Consider the following 24,658-nt stretch of genomic DNA (forward strand, 5'->3'; position numbering starts at 1 on the left):
CATAGTTGGGCATATGCTGAATCATTTAAAAGACTGGGGTAACATTTTTAAATCCCCTCCCCTCCCTCGCTTGCTCTTGTCATTAGGGGGGAAAGTGGGAGGTATAGCTCAGTGATAGAACACCTGTTTTGCTTACAGAAGGCATTGTGTCCAATCCCTGGCATTTCCAAGCAGGACTAGGAAGGTTCCCTGGAGAGCTGCTGCCAGTCAGTGTAGACAACACTGAACTCGATGGACCCACGGTCTAATTCAGTGCAAGGCAGCATCCTGTGTTGTGCCTAACTCAATTTTACTGAAAAAGTCCACTTGAGATGAGAAAAATCTCAAACATACCCAGTAAAATCCTGGAATACTGGAGAGGATGCTAGGCTCCTGCATAATATCCAGTTGAAGTTGTGTTGCTTTTAAGCCCAGCAGATATGAACTCTTTGAAGGTCTCAGTGTGATCCTCATTTATTCCAAAATATCCCCCACATCTTTTCCAATATTCCTGTAATTGCTTGCCCACTAAGATAAGGTTTGTCTTGCCACAACTGGTGCCTTCCAAAATAGCAACATGCTCCTAGCAGTGAAGCAACAACACACAGGCGATACTAAGCTGGCAGTGTCCCTCTCTGCTGATTATGACATTTGGTTTCTTTGCCTTCTTCCCTCAATTTGCCCTAGCAGATAATCTGATATTTCTGCTACTCAGTGGAGAAAACTTGGCAGCTGTGGGAATCTGTGGGTCAAGCTCTGGAATGCTTTTTTCCAGCCATGGAATACACTGGTGCTTATTTTGACTCATGGGTTTTGACTCATTATAGCAATATACGCTAGATATTAATATCACTTGCATTTTCTAGAAAGCCAGATCTGCAGAGCAAATTACCTTTACATGTTTAGGGTGCCTTTATCTGAGCACTGCTAGTTGCTCTTTTCAAAGCTTCATTGAAGAAACCAAATATTCAGAGCTAGAGTTTGCTCTTGTTTTGATTAAGCAGAAGGACCGTGTGTTAAATATTCCACTGCACATTCTAAATTCCTTGAAAAGTCTCCCTCCCCAGGCAATCAATGGGAATCAAAAGCTAACATTTTCCTAAGATTTTTTGATGGCTCATGTAGCTGCAGCACAAGTATTCGTTGCATGTTTATGAGAATTTCAGTGTGAAAGAGCAACGAAGTTTCCAGACTGGCTGTTTATTGAGCACTCACTCATGCCGATACATTTGCACAATGTAACATTTTTTATTTTTTTATTTTTTTCCTGCTTATTTCCATGCTTATTACATACAAGAAAAACAATACCGAAAAGGGGTACAATTTAAGAGGGGAGGGAAAAGGAAAGAAAATAAAACCACCCATTTATTGAGCATTTATCATGATTGCATGGAGATTATGTGGCATTGCAAGCTGGTGGTGGTTATGCGTATTTCTCTAACTTTTTACAGTTAGAAAAGTGATGGGATCATTGCACTAGAAAGTGTGAGCTACTAACTTCCAAATCTGGTGTAAATAAACAGCCCATTTGGAAGTGTCCTAAACACTTACTATGGAGGAATGGTTGATAAAATTATTGGACATGTTTAATTATAGAAAAATCATTGCTGACATTTATTAAGGATTGGAAACTTCCTATGGACTGTTTGTGTGAAAGATAAAATAAATTTGTAATATATGGATGTGAAGATTGAAAAAATATATATCAGTTTATAGAAGAATAGTGATTGGAAGTTAATGAGTAGGGTTGCCATACATCTATAATTTCCTGGACATAGCCAGAATACTGTAGTCGGTGTCCAGGTGAAAAAGACAGAAAACACTAAAATCTGGCTGTATGTCGGCAGTGTCGGTTCTGGCAATTTTCCTTTAAATTAGCTCGAAAGCTCCATTGCCAAAAAATCTCAAGAACTTTGGACAAAACTAAAAAAAGCCCCACAACTTCGCAAAAAAAAAAATTCTGTGTCCAGGTTTTCACTTTTTGAAATATGGCAGCCCTATTAATGAGTGAACACTATATTTAGCTGCAGGACAAAGAATTGGAAATATTTCTAGCTTTCTTTATCTGCCCCCCACCTCTCTACTTTCGCTCTTCCCACCTTTCTTTATTTGCCTTTTTACTTTCTTCTTCTTCTTCTTTCTGCCTCCATTCCTTTCTAGATTAAACATCTATTTTATTTTAGTGTATTATAAAAAAATACTTTGTATTGGGTATGAACTTTTGTATATCTTTGAACAAATATCTATCACCTACCTACCTACCTACCTACCTAACTACCATAAGCTTCCATACTCACCAGTCTCAAACATGCAAAGTGCCAAGTAGGCTACACCTGTTCTCACAAAGACATCACACACAACAACGTTTCCCAGACCACTGGAAGGTAATCTCTTCAGCATGCATAGGCTTTACTCCAAAGGCCAGGGTTCCCATGTCTGTGGAGGAAACCCTATGCGTATTGAAGAGGCTCCTTTCAACAGCTACTAGCCATGATAACTATGTTCTATGTTGGAGGCAGCAAACCTTTGGATACCAGTTCCTTTCGAGAGAGTGCTGTTGCACCCAGGTCCAGCTGGCAGGCTTCTCTGGGGGATCTGATTGGTAGCTGTGAAACAGGATACTGGAGTAGATAGACCTTTGGTCCCAATTCAGGAGGGCCGCTGAAGGATGTTGCTAGCAGGCACCTTGTCAAGGGAAAGAGCATGCATTGTGCATTCCTGCTGGCACCTTTGAACATTCAGAAACAAACACCCAATTTCACTTAGTGGGACATTCCCATTGAACGGCATACCACAAAGCAACTTTCGTGCTTTCGCTATATCACAATTTGGAAATGAGCCTTTACTTTAAATCGCATCCACATCATAGTATGTACAAACAATGCATTGCAACAACCCCCTCCCTTTCAGTTTTATTTCACTTTAAAATAGGGGGAATATAAGTATTTTGCATGTTTATATGTTAGAGGGTTTGGATCCCCAAACAGATTAAACAGATTTAGCAGTATTTGCATATGCAGTAATATAGAACAGGACTGTGAATATTTGGTGACTAAGCAAAGTTCACTGTTTATCTATAAGCCATTACAATATTAATTACATTTCTGTTACTATTAGAATGTTAAAATAAAGATAATCCAAATATATATATGCAGGGGAGAGTTTTAAAACATTCATTATGTCAATTTCAGAAAATGATGACAGCATTATTTTTGCTTTTGCTTTCTTAAAAACATATCTATCTTGGCCTGGTTGCTGCTACTGCAAATGTCACCATCTTAAGAGTTGTATATTTATCTGGATAGCACCAAAAATGTTTTACTTTCATCATCACTTACATTTGGCAATATTTATGATACCATTCGTGTTGTAACATAAGAATTTTAAATTAAACTAGTCCTACTATATTATATTTGGATGTGCAATACAATTTGTCTTTATATCTTAGTCCAAACCATTTAAAGACTGCAGAATGAAGTCTGGCTCCAAGTAAGAGCTGCTTCAATCACTGCTATATACAACATCCAGCGTTCGTATGGATTACATTTTAATATTCTCATGGAAGCTTAATTAGAATGGATTATTACAAGATCATAAGAATATTACGCTGCAATAGGATCATGTAGCATGGAATATTATAAGCTGGCTAATATTTCAAACTGTCTCTCCGTATTATTTTGGCACCAACGTAATAGGAGCATAGGAAGCTGCCTTTTACAGAGTTTGATCATTGCTCAGTCTAGCTCACTACTGTCTACACTGGCTGGAAGCAGCCCTCCAGAGTTTCAGACAGAAATATTTCCCATTCCTACCTTTCGATGCCAGAGCTTGAGCCTGAGATAAAGGTAAAGGACTCCTGGACGGTTAAGTCCAAAGGCGACTCTGGGGTTGTGGCGCTCATCTCGCTTTCAGGCCGAGGGAGCCAGCGTTTGTCTGCAGACAGCTTTCCGGGTCAGCAAGACTAAACCACTTCTGGAGCAATGAAACACCATGGCAGAAATGCTGTTTACCTTCCTGCCACAGCAGTACCTATTTATCTACTTGCACTGGTGTGCTTTCGAACTGCAAGGTTGGCAGCAGCTGGGACAGAGGAACGGGAGCTCACCCCATCGCGGGGATTCGAACTGCTAACCTTCCAATTGGCAAGCCCACAGCACAGTCCACTAACCCTCATTGGTGGGCGGTTGCTTACAAAGCATATTCTCCACCACTGAGCTAAGGCCCTTCCTCAAACAGAATACCAAGATGAACATTGCATTGAGCTGAATTTTCATCGGCTTAGCTTTTCAAAAGTGGCTCTTTCATAGAATCATAGAATTGTAGAGCTGGAAGGGATCCCAAGGGTCATCGTGAACAACCCTCTTCAATGCCCCCAGCCTCCTTGGGTGGGCACAAAGCATAATAATAATAATAATAATTTATTTGTACCCCACCCATCTGGCTGGGTTTCCCCAGCCACTCTGGGCAGCTTCCAACAAAGATTAAAAATACATTAAAATGTCACACATTAAAAACCTTCTAGTTAACAGCCAGGTGCACTGACACATATTTCCCAACACACCAAAGAGTCGAGAGAGAAATATTTTTGGGTAAACAGGTTATATTTCTTGACGATAACAAGTTAGAGAATTCAAATTAACCAGACTGAACCAAATTAAATTTGTTCAGGCAAGTGGGTGGTACATGCTTTGCAGAATTACAGCGAAACTGAAAGAGTTCTCCATGGGTGCTGATGGACATGTAGAGAGCTTCTCCACCTGAGAAGGAAACAGAGCCCTTTCCCACACCATCCAAGCACATGGATCGTGTTTCCAGTGCGGACGTTGGTGGTGCTGGCTGGCATTGTGCAAGGGTTGTTGCGAATAACACTGCTTACTTAACACTCTGGTGACTGGAACTTGAGAAACTGTATTCGCCCTTCAAAATAATTCGCCATGCCTCTAGATTGTCCCTTCCCCCAATAACAATAGTCAGTTATAGGCTTTTCAACAAACTATTTGACAAATAATCATTACATTTGAGCGGATTTTGCAAGCATGTTGCCAGTCACAGCGCTGTGTTGGACACAAAAGGGAATGTCTGAAAGTTTAATTTGTGTCAAGTTAAAATGGAAGGGGAAACAGAAAGGATAGAAGGGCAGCCACAGCAAAATTCAGAGTTGCACTGAAGCTGTAGTTTGGTTTGGGAATCTAGGAGGGTTTTCCCCCCCTTCTTCCTCCTCAACTGATAGGAGTGGTCAGAATATAAGCAACCCTGTTTTTTGTAAAGGGATGCAGCATGGTCTTAAAATAGCACTTATGTCGGCTTTTGTCGCATTAACTGTGGGAACTCTGGTGGAAATACATTTAGGCACTTGAAGACTATAAGTTCCGAGATAAGCCTGACTGATACCGTGAACAGCTTTCTTGAGAGGTAAATTGCATGCAGAAACTAAACATGACAGCCGGAGATAAAGCACTTATTATGATTAATACCAGAAGATGTACCAGTAACAATCTTTACTTACTGCAGCCCTGCGGAAGCCTTACTTTTTTACCTGGTGATAATGTTTACCATTCCATTTGCACTTCTAGGGTAGTTTGGAGTTCTTAGCTGACCAGTTTATCTGTGAGAATTGGCACTCAGGCATATTTCAATTTTGGCATTATTGTTGTGCATTGTTTAACAGATCCACAAGACCTAACATCTTACACACCAATTTAAATATAAAGCATACTGACAGAAAGAAAATTCTTTCTTTCTTCTTGATGACCATGGCCTTAACTGCGCCATCCATGAATTGTTATGGGTCATCTTATGAACTGTTTACAGGACGTCTCGTGAAGGAAGGCTCCTTCTGTATACCTGTGAAAAGTAGCCCTCCCTTCCCCATCAACGACTTTAATAAAGGTGCTGCTAGCATTGAAAGGAACCATGTTTGGGTTCTCTTTTCTGGGTGTCTTGGAGTGGTTAGATGAGGACAGTTTTCTGTGGTGGTGATCAAATTATGGAGCTCTTACATTTCAGGCATCAAGCAAAGTCCATCTTGTTCTCCCCTGATTTTTTAAAATTCAACTTACATGTGCTAATTTACTTATTTATGTTTCACAATAAATGAGGAAAAAAACAGGAGAAGAGAAAAAGAAATGAATATTATAAATTAAGCAAAACAGAATAAACAGTATCACATAAACAATACAGAATAAATATAAATACAAGGGAAACTAGTGGCTAGGGAATCGGAGACATAGCCTGTGGCTAATCATATAGTACCTAATCAAAGTATATAGTTGCACTACACATCTTGCTGTTCCTGTAATGCATAAAAAGATATCTTTTTTTTTAAAAAAAATTAAATCGACCACCTTGGAGCACTTGGGACAGTATATAGTGGGCAGAGGGGATTCCAGTTGTGACTAGAACAAGGTGGAAGGGTTGAAGACATGGTCCAATGTATTTCTGCTTAAATTATACTAATTTAAACTATTATATCTGAACCACATGATGCTATAAAATTATTCACTGAACGGAAATAATAATTATTATTATTTCTGACTTGGCATCTATACATATAAATTTGCATGTGTACATTTTAATGCAGATCTGTGCATTATCCTTGATAATGCTGCTTCTTCAATACACAAGTGGCCAGCATAGGAAAGTGTACAATGAGGGCACCTGTACACAGGTATCTGTTCTCTTCCCCCTTTTGAGCTACTAGCTTGGGGAGGGAGAACGAATAAATCAGACAAACAGAATGGTAGGAAGGCGGTAAAGCTCTTGCTGCTTTTAATGAAATGCCTATATACATTTTAGATAGATAGATAGATAGTGTGATGGCCTGGGAGTCAGACTCTGATGCTGAACCTGAGGGATCCCAGCCTGCACAGGATTCCCCGCCTCCAGAACCAGCTGAGCCGGGGCCAGGGCTTGAGCCTGAAGGATCCCCACCTGTGCTGGATCCCCAGGTGCAGGCATCAGCAGAGTCTGCTCTGGCTCCTGATGGGAGGGAGGACTCATTGCCTGCAGGTGCTCCACTCCCAGCCTCTTCAGAAGAAGCGGAGGCATCCCCTGGGTCTAGTAACCCACCAGCCTCTCCTGAGCTACAGAGGCTCAGGGCAGAGAGGCGAAGGGAGTTAAGTGTCTGCAGGAGGAGTGCTCGCCTCCAGGCCCGGAGGAGAGGCGAGTCTCCGGAGGATCGGGACCGCCCTAAGCATAGGGCCAGATAAAAGCCAGCCAGACCCAGCCCAAGTTGCGTGAGCAACTTAGTTGCAAGCGTGTGCTCAACCTGCAACCTTGTGCCTGAACCCGCCTTGGACCTTGACCTGCTCCCTGCCTTGCTCCCCGCCGGATTGACCTCCTTTGGACCCCTAGACCCAGGACTGGACTTGGACCTCGCTTCATGGACAAACCCTTGGGGCCAGCACAGTTTGCTCACGCCACACCCGCACTCCCCCTTCGCTGGGGTGCGTTCGGGAGGAACTAGTAGCCATGGCAGACCAGGCGGCTGCGCTAGTGGCATTGGCCCAGGAGAACCAGGCCTTGACCCACACCGTGCAGCAGCTAAGCAATGCGGTTACAGCGCTTCAGCAGCGTTTGGATGCCCTACCGGCTCCTGGGGCCGCCGCCCCAGCTCCTGGCAAGTACCCAGTGGCCCTGCCAGAGAAATTTGATGGGTGCCCAGCCAGCTTTCCCATGTTTCTCGCCCAGGCCAAGCTGTATATTCAGGGGCGAGCTCGGGATTTCCCTGACGACCGCACCAAGGTGCACTTCCTGATCAGCTTGCTGAAGGACCAGGCGGCCAAGTGGGCGTTGCCGCTGCTCCGGCAAGACTCCCCCTTGCTGACAGACTATACGGGGTTTTGCAATCATCTGGAAACCACGTTCGCCAACCCTCAGAAGGGGAGTCAAGCCAATCGGGCAATTCGGCGGTTGAAACAGGGCAAGTCCACAGTGGCCACCTACGCCACGGAATTTCGGCTGCTGGCGCAGGACTTGACCTGGAACGACTCTGCCCTGCGGGACCAGTATCTCGAGGGACTTTCAGACGAGATACTGGATCAGCTGGCCACATTGGATCGCCCTGCCACACTGGATGCCCTCATCCAACGGAGTCTGCAGATAGACGATCGGTTGGAGGACCGTCGCCAGGCCCGGGGCCGCCGGCACTCCGGGCTCCCGGCGCCGGTGCTTCCCTGCAGTTCCGTGGCCAGAGCTGAGTCATTGGAGGAGCCGATGCAGCTCGGGGCAGCGCGGCCTCGCCTCTCCCCCTCGGAAAAGACTCGGCGTCGGGAGGGGAACCTGTGTCTCTACTGCGGTGGGAGTGGACACTACGCCCGAACCTGCCCTGAGAAACGCCAGCCGCAGGGAAAACTGCCAACCCCAGTAGCCGATGGCCCAGGCTACCTGGGGACCCAAGCATCACATGATGGGCCCTCACCAGTGGAATTGCAACACCTCATGATACCGGTGCGTCTATACCCCCCCGGTGGGCCCTGGATTCTCACCCACGCTCTGGTGGATTCGGGGGCAACCCGCTCCTATATGGACTCTGCCTTCGCCACTCAGCATCAGGTGCCGCTTCAGAACAAGCCGGAACCAGTACAGGTGGAGGCGATTGACGGACGGCTCCTACGCTCGGGCGCTGTTACTCGGGAGACCCAGCCCTTGGTCCTGTGCTACCAGCAGCACCGGGAGGTGCGAACCCTGGACATTGCCACCATGCCCCGGTTTCCCCTGGTGCTTGGGATGGACTGGCTGGAGTCACACAATGTTCAGATCGACTGGGTCAATCGGACTGTACGCTTCCCAGACCCGGGTTCCCGTGCTCAGTCCGAGTTAGTAGCAGCTGCCCCCATGGGGCAGGCTGTGTCAACGCTCCCTGCCGTGTACCAGGACTATTTAGACGTGTTCGAGGAACAGGGAGCAGACAAGCTGCCGCCTCATCGGTCCTTCGACTGCGGCATAGACCTACAGCCTGGGGCGCCCCTGCCTGTGAGCCGCCTATATTCTCTTTCGGAGCCAGAGCGTGAAGCTTTGCAGGACTTCCTTCGCAAGAACCTGGAACGTGGGTTCATTAGACCCTCTACCTCACCCACTGCCGCTCCTGTACTCTTCGTTAAGAAGAAGTGTGGGGAGCTTCGCCTCTGCCATGACTACCGGGCCCTGAATAAGATCACCATCCCAGACCGGTACCCCTTGCCCCTTATTGCAGAATTGCTGGAGCGGGTGCAGGGGGCACAGATGTTCACCAAACTGGACCTCCGAGGGGCCTACAACTTGATTCGGATCCGTGCCGGGGACGAGTGGAAGACTGCATTCGGGACCCGGTATGGGCAGTTTGAATACCTGGTTATGCCGTTCGGATTATGCAACGCGCCCGCCGTGTTTCAACGGTACATCAACCACGTGTTCCAGGACTTGCTAGACAAATACGTGGTGGTGTACCTAGATGATATTCTGATTTATTCCCGTGACCCAGCCCATCACGAGAGTCATGTTCGGTCCGTGTTGCAGCGCTTGCGGGAGCACCGCCTGTACGCCAAGCTCAGCAAGTGCGAGTTCCACCAGCGGTCAGTGGACTTCCTTGGACACCGACTCTCCCCTGACGGGGTGCAGATGGACCCTGGGAAGGTGGCTGCGGTTCGAGAGTGGGCAGCGCCCCGGAACCGCAAGGACTTACAGCGGTTCCTAGGGTTCGCCAACTATTACCGGACCTTCATTGCAGATTATGCTCATCGCACCACCCCATTAACCCGACTGCTGCGCCCCAAGACGCCCTTCTCCTGGGATGAGGAGGCTGAAGTGGCATTTCAGGGGTTGAAAGCCTGTTTCCAGAGGGCGCCGATTTTACAGCATCCTGATCCCTCTCGTCCCTTCGTGGTGGAGACTGATGCCTCCAGTACGGCTCTCGGTGCCATCCTGTCTCAGCAACACGGACCCGATGCGCCACTGTTACCCTGCGCTTACTACTCCCGGCAGCTCCTTCCGGCGGAGCGTAACTATACCGTGTGGGAGCGGGAACTACTGGCCATCAAGGTGGCCTTTGAGGTCTGGCGCCATCATCTTGAGGGGGCACGACACCCGGTGGAAGTGAGAACGGACCACCGGAATCTGGAGTACCTCCAGACCACCCGCAAGTTGAACCAAAGGCAGATCCGGTGGGCGCTGTTTTTCTCCCGGTTCCAGTTCCGGATCCGCTACATCCCTAGCTCCCAAAACCGGAAAGCGGATGCCCTGTCCCGGAAACCTGAGGACGTCGCAGACACTGTACAGCAGGCAGTACCGACGACTATCTTACCACCAGCCGCATTCCTGGCCACTCAGGAGGCCAAGCCGCTGCAGGCTCGGGTGCGAGAACAGCAACGGGTCGACGCTTGGGCACAGGAACGGCTCCGGGAACTGTCTGACGGGTCATGCCCTCGATATCCGGGGCTGGCCCTGCACCAGGGCCTACTGCTGCACCAGGGTCGTCTATACATCCCACCAGGACCATTGCGGGCTGAGGTTCTCCAGATGTCCCACGATGCCCCAGCAGCAGGGCACTTTGGGCGGTACCGGACCACCCATCTGGTAAGCCGGGAGTTCTGGTGGCCCCGCCTGAAGGCTGATGTGGCACGCTATGTTGCTGGTTGCGACGTCTGCCGGCGGGCCAAGGGTCCTACCGGGCGACCCCCCGGTCTGCTCCAGCCATTACCAGTCCCACCGCGTCCCTGGCACACGGTCTCGCTGGACTTTGTGGTGGACTTGCCCCCATCTCGTCACTGTACCTGCCTCCTGGTTTTCACGGACCATTTCACTAAGATGGTGCACTGTGCCCCCTGCCCGTCCATACCCACAGCTAAGGAAACGGCGCAGCTGTACTTGCAGCACATCTTCCGCCTGCATGGCCTGCCCGAGCGTGTGGTTTCTGACCGCGGCGTCCAGTTCACATCCCACTTCTGGCGAGCCCTGCACCAGACCCTTGGGACGGAGGTCTGTCTATCTTCGGCCCACCACCCGCAGACCGATGGCCAGACGGAACGGGCAAATGCGGTGTTGGAGCAGTACCTCCGGTGCTACTGCAGCTTTCAGCAGGATGACTGGGTCGATCACTTGCCATTGGCGGAGTTCGCCTACAACAATGCAGTGAACGCCTCCACCCAGCAGACCCCGTTCCAGGCCTCCTACGGCTACCATCCACGTTTGTTCCCGGACGTGCTGCCAGCTTCCGCGGTCCCCGCAGTGACAGACTGGCTTCAGGAGCTTCAGTCCCAGCAACAATTATTGATGGAGCAACTGCGCCAAGCCAAGGACGCATACAAGGCCCAGGCTGACCGACATCGTCAGGAGGGGCCAGAACTCCGTGTTGGCGATCGGGTGTGGCTCTCCACCCGTCACCTGCATCCTTCTCGGCCCTCACGAAAGCTGGATGCACGATTTGCCGGCCCATTCACCATCACTGCGCAGGTGTCGCCGGTGGCGTTTCGCCTCCAGTTACCTCCATCGCTCAAGGTTCACCCAGTATTCCACCGGTCCCTACTTAGTCCAGTCGCCCCGCCCGACGAGTTCCACCCGGACAATCCAAGACCGCAGCCAGTTTTGGTTGAGGGGGAGCCTGAGTACGAGGTGGAGCGCATTCTCGACTCACGATACCGCAGGGGGAAGCTCCAATACCTCATCGACTGGAAGGGGTATGGGCCTGAGGATCGTTCATGGGAACCAGCGGGAAACGTCCACGCACCTGCCTGCCTCCGTGATTTCCATGCAGCTTACCCCAGCAAGCCTGGTCCGGCCCCTCGGTTGAGGGGGAGGCCTGGGAGGGGGGATGGTGTGATGGCCTGGGAGTCAGACTCTGATGCTGAACCTGAGGGATCCCAGCCTGCACAGGATTCCCCGCCTCCAGAACCAGCTGAGCCGGGGCCAGGGCTTGAGCCTGAAGGATCCCCACCTGTGCTGGATCCCCAGGTGCAGGCATCAGCAGAGTCTGCTCTGGCTCCTGATGGGAGGGAGGACTCATTGCCTGCAGGTGCTCCACTCCCAGCCTCTTCAGAAGAAGCGGAGGCATCCCCTGGGTCTAGTAACCCACCAGCCTCTCCTGAGCTACAGAGGCTCAGGGCAGAGAGGCGAAGGGAGTTAAGTGTCTGCAGGAGGAGTGCTCGCCTCCAGGCCCGGAGGAGAGGCGAGTCTCCGGAGGATCGGGACCGCCCTAAGCATAGGGCCAGATAAAAGCCAGCCAGACCCAGCCCAAGTTGCGTGAGCAACTTAGTTGCAAGCGTGTGCTCAACCTGCAACCTTGTGCCTGAACCCGCCTTGGACCTTGACCTGCTCCCTGCCTTGCTCCCCGCCGGATTGACCTCCTTTGGACCCCTAGACCCAGGACTGGACTTGGACCTCGCTTCATGGACAAACCCTTGGGGCCAGCACAGATAGATAGATAGAGATATGATCAGCATCATGTAATTTAGCCCTTTGTAGCCACCTCATGCATTAGGTCATTGCCCTCTGTTGTTGTTGTTGTTCAGTCGTTCAGTCGTGTCCGACTCTTCGTGACCCCATGGACCAGAGCACGCCAGGCACGCCTATCCTTCACTGCCTCTTGCAGTTTGGCCAAACTCATGTTAGTAGCTTCGAGAACACTGTCCAACCATCTCATCCTCTGTCGTCCTCTTCTCCTTGTGCCCTCCATCTTTCCCAACATCAGGGTCTTTTCTAGGGAGTCTTCTCTTCTCATGAGGTGGCCAAAGTACTGGAGCCTCAACTTCAGGATCTGTCCTTCTAGTGAGCACTCAGGGCTGATTTCCTTCAGAATGGATAGGTTTGATCTTCTTGCAGTCTATGGGACTCTCAAGAGTCTCCTCCAGCACCATAATTCAAAAGCATCAATTCTTCGGCGATCAGCCTTCTTTATGGTCCAGCTCTCACTTCCGTACATTACTACTGGGAAAACCATAGCTTTAACTATACGGACCTTTGTCGGCAAGGTGATGTCTTTGCTTTTTAAGATGCTGTCTAGGTTTGTCATTGCTTTTCTCCCAAGAAGCAGGCGTCTTCTAATTTCGTGACTGCTGTCACCATCTGCAGTGATCGTGGAACCCAAAAAAGTGAAATCTCTCACTGCCTCCATTTCTTCCCCTTCTATTTGCCAGGAGGTGATGGAACCAGTGGCCATGATCTTAGTTTTTTTGATGTTGAGCTTCAGACCATATTTTGCGCTCTCCTCTTTCACCCTCATTAAAAGGTTCTTTAATTCCTCCTCACTTTCTGCCATCAAGGTAGTGTCATCAGCATATCTGAGGTTGTTGATATTTTTTCCGGCAATCTTAATTCCGGTTTGGGATTCATCCAGTCCAGCCTTTCGCATGATGAATTCTGCATATAAATTAAATAAGCAGGGAGACAATATACAGCCTTGTCGTACTCCTTTCCCAATTTTGAACCAATCAGTTGTTCCATATCCAGTTCTAACTGTAGCTTCTTGTCCCACATAGAGATTGCCCTCTTATACTGCCCTATTCCAACCTTGGGTTATATACTTGGACTTCGGCTTTTAAGCTTTCTTTCTCAATGTTGCCTGTAGAATTCCTTAATCACTAGCCAGAAAAATGTCTGCCAAAGAGTGGAGTGCCTTTCAACTCCAACAAAATATATGAGCTTTGACAGAAAGGAAAAGGTGGAGATGTTAAGCAAACCTCCTCCCCTCTCCTCTGCTTACCTCCCGTCTCCCTCCCATGTATAATTTCCTAGCAGTAGCTAAACTCATGGAAACTTCTTTTCTTAATTAAATTAGACATGAAATCAGTGGTATAGGTTCATTCCCCTGTTTGTGGTTTTCTTTTTATTAATTAGATCTGTGCCATCTGTCTCTGTTTATCTCTTACTCAACCTTTTCATCTACTGTTTTATGTTTAGATGTTAAACACATATTGGTTTTCATGAGGGCTGCTGGAGCTACCATCCTGAGCTGGAAAAACACTCCAGCTTTCGTCTCGGCAGAACCCATTAGAGGAGAAAAATTGAGAACATCAGACAAGTACACAAATAGATAACAGAAAGGTTCACCAAATCCTGCCAACGAATGGATAAAATAATATTGCCACTATAGTTCATGTAGGTCTCAGAAAGGCTCTTCACTATTAGCTAAACAATGGATTCAGCATTAAGGCTTGGGTGCATTAGTCTCCTGGACACCTCAAATCTTTGAACAGATCAGAATACTTTTGATGGAGAGCAACCACCACTCAGACCACAAATCAAGGAGAGAGCTAGGAGGTGAGCATCTATGTCAATTATGATTGAATAGAGCTCCCTGGAGGTACCTTTCCAGTCAAATGGCAGGACATAGAGGCCTATGCCATGCCCTGCTACCAAAAGGAAGGAAGGAAGGAAGGAAGGAAGGAAGGAAGGAAGGAAGGAAGGAAGGAAGGAAGATGGATGAGTATGGGAGGGAAGGGCCCAATGCCAGCCCAATAAATTTTGCTGCCTGAGGCAAAGGACAAAATAAGGATGAGGATTTGACACAGAGCAGGGGTAGGCAACCTAAGGGCCATGGGCTGGATGTGGCCCAATTGCCTTCTCAATACGGCCCGCAGATGGTCCAGGAATCAGCGTGTTTTTACATGAGTAGAATGTGTGCTCTTATTTAAAATGCATCTCTGGGTTATTTGTAGGGCATGGGAATTCATTCACCCCCCCCCCCCAAAAAAATATAGTCCGGTCCACCACATGTTCTGCGGGACGGTGGAGCGGCCCACAGCTGAAAAAGGTTGCTGGCCCCTGACATAGTGGTTGTTAGCCATGGTTTGTGTGTTCTACTTCCACTGTCAGAGCCAGTAACAGTTTCTGGCTGGCCAATGTGAGAACAGAATCCTGGGCAAGATGAGCAGAAGTCTTATGTTTTTAGTTCAGTAGTCCATACAATATAACCTAAACCTTAGCATCCAAATAATTAGTTCTGCTTCATGTTTTGGACAACAATAACAAAAGTGTTTCTGAACTGGAAGACAAGTATTTGACCTTAGATCTCTTTCTAAAATAATTGTAATATATTTAAAAGGTTTTTATACCTGCCTTACAGTAAGCATTTCCCCCTTATATGTGACTCGCATGTTTTCTTTTTCTTTTTCTAAAAAAAAAAGTCACGATAGAAGAAACCATTTTTGAGCTTTATTTCATGAGCAAACCTTTGTTCACATAACATAGTTGGTGCAAAAGGGCTGATTTGTGTTAACTATAGTTCAAGAAGCATAAGTGAAAGTTCCAGATAAACAGGTTTTTTTTAAATGCTGGAGAGTTTGACTCTAATGGAAACGAGAGATATTAGGCAGTTAGATAATAGTGCTCAAGAAAGAAAAAGCTTAGATTATTGAAGGCGAAGGTCTATCAACTGGTGCTGATGGATACAATGCACTGGTCATTTCCCCAAGTTGGCGAGGCTCATTTGACAGCAACAAGGAACTGAGTCTTGAGTGTCATCAGTCCAGTATTGGAGTACTCTGCCAATAGAGATTCAGCAGTCGCCTTCTGGGTCAACTTTTAAATCCCTCTTGAAAACTTTTCTATTCCAGCAGGCTTATACGAGCAATTAAGAATACATGTTCTCATAAAAGCTTACTGCTGATTTAAACATTTTTGTATGGTTCCTGTTGTATGGTTTTGTGTACAACTGCTGTAAATTGTTCTATTTTTTTAATGAATAGTGGTGTGTGTGTGTGTGTGTGTGTGTGCGCGCGCGTGTGCTTATCTTTGGCTCACACAAATGAGCCAAAAACATTCTACGTCTGTCAGTTAGTCAGGATGAAAGTGACAAGGGCATAATTCCTTATTTTCAAATCTTACCAGGCTTGGCCAATTTTTTTTGCCACAAAGCATCATTCAGAAAAAGGTGCCCTTCAGGGGTGCCAACTTGAATAAAATATTAGGGGGTGGGTGGCGGCAGGTAAGCCCTGCCCCACATAATTGATCACAAGATGCGGCACACACACACCAATTGAATGGCAATGCCCATCAACTTTTTTTTTGGGGGGGGGAGGCCTGTCCTCTCAAATATTTTATTTGGGGGTAAAAAGTGACCTCAGCTCCTATGAGTTGGCTCCTATGGTGCCATTAATGTTTGATAGGAAATAGACATCTATGCACATGTGGTGGATGTGCCCCAACGTAAAAGACTTCTAGAAAAAGATTTATAATGAGATGAAAAAAGTGTTGAAAGACACTTAAGTAAAGAAACCAGAAGCCTTTTTACTGGGAATAGTAGGTGAAGAAATACCCAAAAGAGACTCAATGTTCTTTATGTATGCCGCAACTGCTGCGAGATTACTACTGGCCAAGAATTGGAAGACTCAGGAAATACCAACAATAGTTGAATGGCAAATGAAGATGATGGACTTTATGGAACTTGCCGAACTGACTGGAAGACTCCGCGATCTGGGAGAAGAGACAGTGGAAGAAGATTGGAAGAAATTTAAAATTTATTTGAATAAATATTGTAATATTTAGAGTTACCTTAGGAAGTAGTTATAGGCTTTTGCTATATTCTTTCTTCGTTGTGTTGTAAAAGTATATTGGTTAAGATGCTAGATTATAGAAACTGCTGATCAATGTTAAGGAAATGAAATTCAGATGGTGGGGACTGAGGGAAGTCCCCTAACAATGTGAAGAATTAATTATGTATGTAAGAAGAATTTACTGTTTTTCTTTTTCTTTTTTCTCTTTTCTGTTTTTCCCTTTTATCTTTGTTATTAATTGTATAATGATGATATTTGTTTTACAAATCTTACAAAATCAATAAAACATTTTTTTTAAAAAAGGAAATGTGTGCTTTTTTACACTTTGTGAAAGCCCCGTCTAGGAGTTTGCAGTTGGCCTGGACCACGGCACAGACATGCAGTTTTAAGATGATGCTCTGAGGCATTTAAATGAATGTTTTCTGGTGACTCATCACACCCAGTCCAGGTGCAACCAACTTACTCATAAGAGACTTATGCCAGTTACAGCACATTCAGTTATACAAGAGGATGAAGAATTGAGGCAAACAGTGCTGCCAACTGGGTTGCACTCAAATGTAGTATTTCAAATCAACTATTTAGCGCGCACACACACACACATACCCAGGCTACCACTGTCGGAATACGTTTCACGGATCCGCCATGGATTCATAATTAATTGGTTATTTTATGGGTTTTTCGAGGTCTACTTTTGGTATAATGCGCGCAAAAGTGAAAGTGAAAGCGTGAATGAATAGTGTGATTCACTTACAAGATTAATCCGCCTTTATTTTGTAGATCCGGTCATGTTCAAAGTTGTTAATGAGCGTTAAACTTGCTTCCCGCCCTTTTGGAGGGCAGCAACAGTGATTTTATTGGTTAAAGTACTAATGATGATGTCACGTTTGTTCCCTAATAAAAGGCAGAGGCACCCCGCTTAGGCACGTTCAGTTTGGGTTTAGGCACGTTCTTCTTATGTTCTTTTAGTTGGGTTTTAGTTGAAGTCAAGTTTAGTTTAAGGGGCTAGGAGCGGGCTGGACGGGTTGGATGGGTTTTTCTTTAGTTAGAGTTAGATCGCGGAAGATCATTCGGTTTTAGTTTTAGTTAGGTTCTTTTAGGTTAGCCTAGGGATAGGCCCGCGGAAGATATCTCGGTTTTAGTTTATTTAGTTAGCCTCGCGGAAGATTGGGCGCGCAGGGTCTTTAAGCTTAGGAGAACTTAGCTTAGGGGACGAGCCTACGCGGGTTCTGCCGAAGCCACTAAAGATACAACCGGTGTCTGTCTTCCTTTGGGGTTAACGGGGGGAGTAAAGTAAAAATTTTAATTTTCTGTAAATTGGTCCGTCTATTCAGAGTCAGGGTACATATTTTATTTCACGAGGCAACTTTTCTTTAAAGAAGGCAACTAGGAACTCACACACCATCAGAGTCTTCAATTGGCTTACTCATCATCCTTCAGACTGTGAGGCTTGGCCGGCGACCGTGCTCAAAAGCACGCGGAACGCTGGCCGCTTTCCCCGCAACTGGTACCTCGTGCATAACCAGTCCAAGGCCGTGCACGAGGAGCTCCAGCACCCATACCCCGACAAGTGGTGCCCTCTCTGAGGCGAAGCGTAGTCAAAAATCGCTTCCACGAAGACTCCGGTTAAAGGCAACATATCGGAAGTGGCTCGGAAACAGACATTGAGAGGTGAGGTATAACGGCCCGGTTTATCCAGGATTTCGCTGCAGTAGCGCGGATCCACCGCTTACCCAAAGTAGTGTAAATAGAAGTCGCGCGCGTATATTTTGCCCCAAGGGGTCCCCGGGTAGAGCGGCAAGGAGTTTAGTGTAAGCCTACGGGCAGAGTAAGGTCTTCCCTAAAGCCTACGGGTGGGAAAGGTTTTCTGGCTAAAGCCTACGGGTGCCAGGTTTTTCGGTCAAAGCCTACGGGTAGGGCCGGTAGCCCCTAGTAGAAGCCCACGGGTGGGGGCGGAGGTTTTCTGGCTAAAGCCTACGGGTGCCAGGTTTTTCGGTTAAAGCCTACGGGTAGAACCGGTGTCCCCTAGTAGAAGCCTACGGGTGGGGGAGGAAAAGTTTTGGAAAAGTGTTTAAAAAATGGGCTCCTCACTCTCAACTGCTCAAGTAAAATTTTGTGAAGATTTATTGTACCTTTTGAAAAGAAATGGTCACCCTGTCTCTGAATCAGAAGTAGAGCTTTTAGTTAAAACCATTGGGGAAATTTGTCCCTGGGTCCCTAAGGAGGGAACGAAAGATTTAGCCTCATGGGAAAGGATCGGGTTAGAATTTATGGCCAACCCGAAAATCGGAATTCCTGTACAATTAGTATGGAGCAAAGTAAGAAACTGCTTTCAACAAATCGCTCCAAGAAATGTTTTGCTTAATGGAACAGTGAATTTAGGAAATACTGCTTTTAATAGTGCCCCTGTGCTGCCGCTTGCGGTTGTGCCATTTTCGGCCCCCTCGCAGCAGCCAGTTCAGGCCCCGTTGTCGTACACGCACTCGCCCTTGTCCAATTTGTCATTGCCAGATTCATTGCCGCCTGTGCCGGTGCAGCAGACGCCGTCGGCCTTTCAAGCCCCGCCGCGGACTGCCCCACCGCCAGTCGCTCAGCAGTCATCGCAGGCCTTTTACCAGCCAGCGATTTCAAGTCAGCAGCAGCCGCGGACCTCGCTCCAAGCAACGGTCCCGCTTCCTTCATCACAAGCCGCGCTTTTGCCAGCGATCCAGCAGCAGCAGCAGCAAGCAGCCTTTTTGCCAGCAAACCCTGCTGCCCTGCAGGCCGCGCTCAAGCCAGCAGCTCCAGTTTTGCAGCAAGCTGATTTCCAATCAACAGCAATCCAAGCTTCAATGCAAGCAGCACAACAGCAATTTACCAACCCTTCAGCACCTCCAATGCCAATGCAGATTCCAAGACAAGAGCAAAGCCAAACAATGATGATCCAGATGCCAGGACTTGCAGTACAGAGCCAACAACCTTATGCTCCAACTTCAAGTCAGCCATCTTGTCTTCATCCAACTTCAAGTCAGCCATCTTGTCTTCATCCAACTTCAAGTCAGCCATCTTGTCTTCATCCAACTTCAAGTCAGCCATCTTGTCTTCATAGTCAGCCATCTTCAAGGCATCCAGATGTCAAAGACTCTTTAGCACCATCTAGTGGCTCATCATTTGGAAAACACCAAGAAGATTTAAACTCACTGATGCCACCTACAGACCCTACAGAAGAAGAAGAAGAAGAAGAGTTTGGATTTGATACCCCGCTTTTCACTACCCGAAGGAGTCTCAAAGCGGCTAACATTCTCCTTTCCCTTCCTCCCCCACAACAAACACTCTGTGAGGTGAGTGGGGCTGAGAGACTTCAGAGAAGTGTGACTAGCCCAAGGTCACCCAGCAGCTGCATGTGGAGGAGTGGAGACGCGAACCCGGTTCCCCAGATAACGAGTCTACCGCTCTTAACCACTACACCACACTGGCTCTCAATGCAGCAATGCAGCCCATCTGCAGAACCCAAGCTTTGGAAGCAGCTTTGGGACAAATAGACTTTAGTGCTGATCCAATGCACATCTTTCCAGTGATTCGTGCTAATGGAGGACAACCTGCAAGATATCAAGCCATTCCTTTTGAAACACTACGTGAACTGCGAAAAGCCATACGCGAAAATGGACTTCAAGCTCCTTATACTAGAAGTTTACTTGAAGGACTGTCCACTAGTAGACTTCTGCCATCTGATTGGAAGTTGATACTTCGCACCTTCCTGTCGCCTACAGATGCTCTTCTGTGCCTGCAAGAGTGGAAAGAAGTAGCAGCCAGACGTGCAACGCCACTTGCCACAGAAGATATGCTCACAGGATCAGGACATTACTCCAATCTCAATCAACAGCTAGCCATACCTGATGCTGCACTTGTCACCATAGCAGACATTGTAGTCAAAGCTTGGCGCAGACTACCCAATCGCACAGATGCTAGCTCAGTATCAGGATTCGCTGCAGTTAGGCAAGGTCCAAAAGAACCTTATGGGGACTTCGTGGATCGCCTGATTGTTGCAGTGGAACGCCAGATAGAAGATCGTCATGCCAGAAACATGCTGACAAAACAACTTGCCTTTGAAAATGCCAATGATGACTGCAAGAATGCCCTAACAGCAGTTGCAGCTCGTCCAGATGCCACATTGACTGAGATGCTACGCGTCTGCCAGAATGTCGGTACCCACTCCTACAAAGCACAGCTCTTGGCAGCTGCGGTACAGATGCCACGTCAAGACAGCTCTACGCCAGTCAAGAAGTGCTATGGGTGTGGAGGCGATGGGCATTTCCGGTCGCAGTGCACAACAACGCCAAGGCCTTCTGCCAAGCCGCCAGAGAGATGTCCCATCTGTCAGAAAGGATTTCATTGGGCGAATGATTGTCGCTTGAATCCACAAAACACATCACCTACCTCATCTCCAGTTCAGGGAAACGGTTCTGCGGGCCGCGCCCCGGCCCCGGTAAAACAATAGGGTGCAAGTTCAAGAACATCATGAAGGTCAACCGTCCCAGAAAGGTGAACAACGCTACTCCTTATCCAGGTCATCAGGAAAAAAGAGTGATCCAGAGAGATATCTACTCTTCAGATGTCCAGAGAAAAGATGTGACCTCATCAAGCATTCAGGTTCCAGAGGTTTCATCATCTGCCTTACCTATTCAAAGGGTTCCAGTAGAGAACACAGCATTCAGTTCACCTCTTGCTGACCGCCCTTCAGTTCCTGCTGATGTTGATCCTGCTTCACAGCAAGCAATCACAGTCAAGTCTCTGATCGCAGAATTACCTTCAACGTTGAGAAGACATCCTACTGAGATCAATCTCGCAACTCCTGAGCTTTATTCATCTTCAAATCAAGGTCAATCTGTCATTGAAGGACATTTGCCCTTGATGAAACAGCAGTGTTCAAGTTGCAACCCAGCTGATGATCACTTTCCATGTGGCCGAAGAATGCAAGTGAGTGAGCCAGCTCCCTCTTGTGGAAGCTTAAACATCACTCCAGTTAACAATGTCCACACCTTTGTGTCACCTCCAGCTTTTAAACTCAGCCCGCCACAACCAAACAACTATGTTTTGGATAGTGTTGATATTGGGTCATAAAACCTTTGACCCAAGTAGTGCTGCTGGCCGGCACTGCAATCAATCACCTTTACGATCGTCTCCGACATCAATGGCGCCCAGGCACACTTCTGCTTCGCCCTTAGCGTTCTCCAGTTGCAGAGTTAAGCACAGCGTCACGATGGCTTTTTAGGTCTGCTTCTCCGTGGCGTCGTGAAATAACTTGACAGACGCCAGTGCTACTAAACTAAACTAGACTTTATTTAGTAGCACACACACACAAGTCCTCCAGACTTGAGCTGCATGCTTGCAGCAAACTAACATTTAGCAGTAACACAAAGCAATAAGGCAGAATGAATGCAGAGAAGGGGAAAGTGAAACCAAACCTCCCCTTTTCTAGACAAAGGAAAAGTGCCCGTATTACAGTGGGCAAGGCTAAACTCCCAGGATCAGAACGCCTCTTGCATCATTAACTCTATGATGCCCAGAAAACCTGACACCCCCTCTCGTTCGCAATCCTGGGTAAACATATATGCATTTCATTCAACATTTAACCCATCACAGAAACCTTCGTGTTTCTGGAAACTCAAGGGCTTTGTGAATCCATCGGCAAGATTCATTTCGCTAGGACAATATTTCAGCTTGACCACATTTGTCCTAACGCTCTCATGCACATTTTTGAACCGAATATCCAGGTGTTTGGTTCGTGCGTTGAATTGACCGGATTCAGCCAACTTCAGGCATGGCTGGTTATCCTCCCATATGGTGATGGGTAGGTAACACTTCTCACACACTTCCTGCACTAGGCACTTGTAGAATTCAAGCTCTCGACACATTTCTGAAAGAGCACTGAACTCTGCCTCAGTGGATGACAGAGCAATTAAACTCTGCTTTCTTGACCTCCAGCCAATTACCGAACCTCCAAATTTTACCACCATTCCGGAAATTGACTTCCTGTCTGAGCCGCAAGCCCAATCAGCATCCACCCAACATTGGAGCTGTTCATCACCTTGGGCTGTCAGTGTGAGGCTAAACTCTTTGGTCGCTTGTAAATATCTAAGGACTCTTTTGACCCCATTCCATGCCATCACACTGGGCTTTGCTGCCTCTTGGCTCAGCAGATTAACTGCAAAAGCAATATCGGGCCTGCTCCACTGCGAGAGATAGAGCAGGCTTCCCAGAGCAGATTGATATACCTCTTGATTTTCAAACTCTTTTTTCTCGACAGACTGGCTGTCAGTTACAAAACTCGTCTCCATTGGTGTCCTTGCACCTTTGCAGTCTGCCATATTAAATTTCTTGAGTAACTGGTCAATCTTTGCGCTCTGGTTTAGCACAAAACTTCCATTTTGGTCTCTGTGAATCTGAACCCCTAGATACATGTTCACAGGACCCAACTCCTTGAGTTTGAAGTGCTGCCTCAGCTTACTTGCAAACTCCTGCACCTGTTTGTTCGTGTTGGCCACTAGAACAATGTCATCGACAAAGATCAGGGCCAATTCTTGTTGCTGACCTTTTCCTTTTATGTACAAACAGTTGTCCGCAAGGCTTTTCCTGAAGCCTAGCTTCTCCAGAGCTTGATGGAGACACTGATTCCAGTTTCTCGCGGACTGTTTGAGACCATAAATGGAGCGGTGTAGCCTCCATACCAGACCTGGCCTGTCGCCCTCAAACCCCGGAGGAGGTAGCATATAGATTTCCTCCTGCAGCGGTGCGTTTAAGTAGGCGACATCAATGTCAAAATGAGCAGCTTCTGCGCCTCTTTGCACTGCTACAGCAAGAAGCAGTCTCATTGTTTCACTACGTGATGTGGGTGCATAGACTTGTGAGTAATGCACTCCTGGCCTCTGGCTGAAACCTCTTGCCACCAATCTAGCCTTATATTGTGGCTCTCCACTTGCAGTGGGTTTTAATCTATAAACCCAGCGACAGCTCACAGCTTGCTGTCCAGCTGGCAGAGTTGTCAGCGTGAAAACTCCAAGAGATTTCATGGCACTAAGTTCTTTCTCCATTGCTTGTTGCCACTTGCTGGATTCTGCCTGAGGTAATCTCTGCACCTCAGCGAAACTTTCCGGTTCGCAGTGAGCAAAACCAGCCCAAACATTTGTGGCTTGGAACCTGTCAGGAGGTTTCCCCTTTGTAGTGCGCTTGGAACGCCGTGGCACCACCGGTGACTCGCCCCCTGACCCAGACGTGCTAGACTCAGCCTGGGAGTCCCTGGCGTCTGGTGAACCACCAAGCGACCTACTGCGCTTGCTATGTCCCCCTGGACTGGGCTTCCCTGTTGGAGACCTTGGAGACCTACCTCGCTTGCTTCTCCTAGCTACTTCTGGAGATGTGGGTGCACTCCTTGGTTCTGTCTTCACCTGTCTCTTTGGGATTGCCCCCTCTGACACTGCACCCTGGTCGTGTTCGGGAACGCGGCCCGGAACACCAGCAGGTTGACCACCTTCTGCACCACTGGCAGGTGTAACTGGCTGATCTTCATAGTCAAGATCGCTGAACGGATCTGTGAGCACCTCAGGATTTCCGTGAATCCTTTTCCAGCCTTGCTGCTCACAAAACTCAGCGCTCCTGCTGATTATGACTCGTGAACGATCGCCATCTGGGAAAGCAAATCTCCAGGCTTTCGAACCTGTCTCGTAGCCACAGAAAATCAACTTTTGTGATCTTGGACTGCCCTTTCTACGTAAATGTTTAGGGATAAGAACCCAAGCTTCTGCCCCGAAGGTCCGAAAATAGTGGACCTTGGGCTTCTTTCCATAAAGTAGAAAGTAGGGCGTGGTCCCTATCACGGAACTGTATGTCCTGTTAAGAGTGTGGCAGACAGTTCTCCAGGCTTCAGCCCAATAGCATCTTGGCAAGCCTGAGTCAAACAAGAGAGCATCTACTGCCTCCTGCATTGTTCTATTCCTCCTCTCAGAAACACCATTCTCTTGAGGAGAATAAGGAGCAGTTTTTCTATGCTTGATACCTTTGGCACGAAAGAAATCCTGCAGCTTAGATGCAGTAAATTCTGTGCCTCGGTCTGTCTGAAACGCTTTCACGCGGGTTCCAAATTCCACCTCTACTGCTTTCACCCATTCTATAATTTCCTTCGCTGTTTGCCCCTTGTCTTTGAGCGTGAAAATCCATCCTGCTCGACTAAAATCATCAGTGAG

Source organism: Lacerta agilis, chromosome 9 (assembly GCF_009819535.1).
Source record: "Lacerta agilis isolate rLacAgi1 chromosome 9, rLacAgi1.pri, whole genome shotgun sequence".
NCBI classification, from domain to species: domain Eukaryota; kingdom Metazoa; phylum Chordata; class Lepidosauria; order Squamata; family Lacertidae; genus Lacerta; species Lacerta agilis.